This window comes from Lathyrus oleraceus, chromosome 2 (genome assembly GCF_024323335.1).
Source record: "Lathyrus oleraceus cultivar Zhongwan6 chromosome 2, CAAS_Psat_ZW6_1.0, whole genome shotgun sequence".
NCBI lineage: Eukaryota > Viridiplantae > Streptophyta > Magnoliopsida > Fabales > Fabaceae > Lathyrus > Lathyrus oleraceus.
This window is the reverse complement of record NC_066580.1, coordinates 377,983,282-377,986,509: the sequence shown is the minus strand read 5'-3', so window position 1 is coordinate 377,986,509 and position 3,228 is coordinate 377,983,282.

Below are 3,228 nucleotides of genomic sequence, written 5' to 3'. Positions count from 1 at the left end.
AACAATGTCTTCACTTCTCCTTTTGGCATGGGAGAAGGGTTTTCAAACAAAATGAACACATTACGTTGACTTGTGGATAACTGTTGGAACATCAACAGTGACCCAATTATTGCAGATCCCTCCAGGTATGACAAAGTTGCCAAGGTCTTCCTCTTCATCATCTTCAACAATGGCAGCAACTTCCTGATCTTCAACGGTGTGGATGAAACCTCCACTCTGAAACATCCCACGCTCATTGGAAACACCAGAAGAATACCATATGCCAGGTCGAGACTTATTATCTTCCAACTTGATCATTTTCCCCAAACCAGTAGTTGCACCATGCTCAATGGCCAACTTTGCATCATTATAGGAGACAAATGAAGAAAGTCCTTTCCTTGAAGGCTTAGCAACAGATAAGGCTTGGAACGGAGTCTCAACCTCATCCTCAGCATCAATATAGGAAAAGGAAGATAAATGACTGACTAAGAGAGCCTTCTCTCCCCCTATCACCACCAATTTTTTATTCTTCACAAACTTCAACTTTTGGTGTAGGGTGGATGTCACGGCGTCTGCCTCGTGAATCCATGGTCGGCCAAGCAAACAGCTATATGACAGATGTATATCCATGACCTGGAAAGTGATATAGAAATGACTAGGTCCAATCTTGATCGGGAGTTCTAATTCACCGATCACAGTTTTGTGTGATCCATCGAACGCCTTCACAACCACTCCACTCTGCCTCATGGGAAGCCCCTGGTAAGAAAGTTTAGCAAGAGTGGACTTTGGCAACACATTAAGTGATGATCATGTGTCCACCAACACATTGGACAAGGCATCATCCTTATAGTTCATTGATATGTGTAAAGCCAAATTGTGGTCTTTTCCCTCCTCGGGAAGATTAGCATCACAGAAGCTTAAATGTTGCAAGCGGTTATATTTGCAACAATGCTATCAAACTGCTCTATTGTGACATCGTGGTCCACGTATGCCACATCCAACACCCTCTGCAAAGCTTCGCGGTGTGGCTCGGAATTCATCAACAAAGATAAGACAGATATCTTTGAGGGAGTTTGTAGCAATTGATCAACAACATTGTATTCACTCCTTTTGATGAGCCTCGGCATCTCATCACCATCCTCTTTCAAAATGCCAGACTGGCCCACTAGGATAGGAGTGTTATTATTTTTTACAATAACAGGGTCAACGACAGGAACAAAATTATTTTGAGAAGAAGTCCCCACGGGACAAGCAGGATTAACAACAACCTTCTTCACAATGTCTTCATGGGATTTCGGCTGAGCCGAGAAAACACGACCACTACGGGTCACACCACTGACATCTGAAATGCTTACAACAGAAGTTGAGGGCAATGGCATCTCCTTTCCATCTTCTAGCATCACTATGTTATATCGGTAGGGAACAGCTTTGTCCGATACATACGGGACAGGGCCCGTTGGCTTTATCACAAGAGACAGAGATACCTTCTTCTTGCTGCCATCATACTTGACAACAAAAGGCTCAGGAATCTTAAACACCAGAGTAATTACATCAACTTCATCCTCATTACGATTCTGAAGTATCTCAATCATTCCCTGATCAATCATCTATTGGATGTCCTTTCTTACTTGGTGGCATCCTCTCTCGTTGATAGTGCACACCTGACACCTATCATGGTCATGCTCATAATGGTTGTGTTCACACAACAGCTTATACATATCGACCAAAGATTGCCTTATGTCATTCACATAAAGGACTTTATATTTGCCAGGGCATCCCTGGACCATGTTAACAGCAACCTTCCCATGCTCGGGCAACGGGTTCTTCTTCACGTTCGGACCTACGTCCTCAAAAAACAAAATCCCACTTCTTACAAGGTCTTGCACCTTGGTCTTCAATGGGTAACAGTTCTCCACGTCATGTATGGGAGCACCGGAATGATATACATAGTGAAGTTCGGGCTTATACCACCACTGAGGATTGGCTGGTACAACAGGAGGATCACAAGGAGTTATCAGCTTCCTATCGATCAAGGAAGGATAAAGCTCAGCATAGGTCATCAAAATCGGGTCAAAAGTTACCCTCTTCCTCTCGTAATTGCTGGTGCTGGTGTTGTTATTGTTACGAGGTTGGTAGGCCTGTTGTTGTTGACGATGTTATTGTTTTTGTTGATGAACTTCTCTAAAAGCAGGTGCTATATGAGCCACCTGGTGTTGGTTGACGGCAGGACGCGCATCCTTCCTCCTTACGGAGGGTCTTCTTTTAATATGAGAGGACACAACATGAGTCTCTCCCTCTTTCTTCCTCGCAAAGCCTCCATACTTCTTTGACGAGGAACCATCATCTCTATATAATCGTCCTTCACGGGCCCCTTCTTCTAATCTCATCCCCATATTCACCATTTCGGTGAAGTCTGAGGGAGCACTGGCAATCATTCTTTCATAATAGAAAGAGCTCAAAGTCTTCAAGAAGATATTTGTCATCTCCTTCTCTTCCAGAGGTGGCACTATCTGAGCTGCCAGTTCTCGTCATCTCTGGGCGTACTCCTTGAAGGCCTCCTTGTCCTTCTATGACATTTCCCTCAATTGGTCCCTGTCTGGAGCCATATCCATATTATATTTATACTGTTTAACGAAGGCCTCACCTAGATCATTAAAAGTGCGGATGCTTGCACTCTCCAGCCCCATATACCACCGGAGCGCAGCGCCTGTCAGACTATCCTGAAAGTAGTGGATCAGCAGTTGGTCATTATCAGTCTGTGTTGACATCTTGCGAGCATACATCACAAGATGGCTGAGCGGGCATGTATTTACCTTATACTTCTCAAAGTCATGCACTTTGAATTTAATAGGGATCTTCACATTGGGCACCAGGAACAACTCAATAACACTTTTACCAAAGAGGTCCTTACCTCTCAAAGTTTTCAGTTCCTTGCGCAGCTCAAGGAATTGGTCTTTCATCTCGTCCATCTTTTCATATACGTACAGGCCCTCAGATGGCTCGGAATGATAAATGGTGTCTTCAACGCGTGGGAGAGTGTGCATAACGGGAGGTGGCACAGACAGGACCGGGCTAGATACCGACAAGGAAGAGATAGTATGAGCAAAACCCTCTGGCATGAAATCGGCAGGCATTCCCCAAGGGAACTCGCCTGGCATAGACAGAGCAAAGTGGGATGTTGCAGCAGGCACGGTTAAAGTCGCTATCTCAGAAATAACCGTCCTCGCGGGAGGAGTTGCAGGAGTTGGT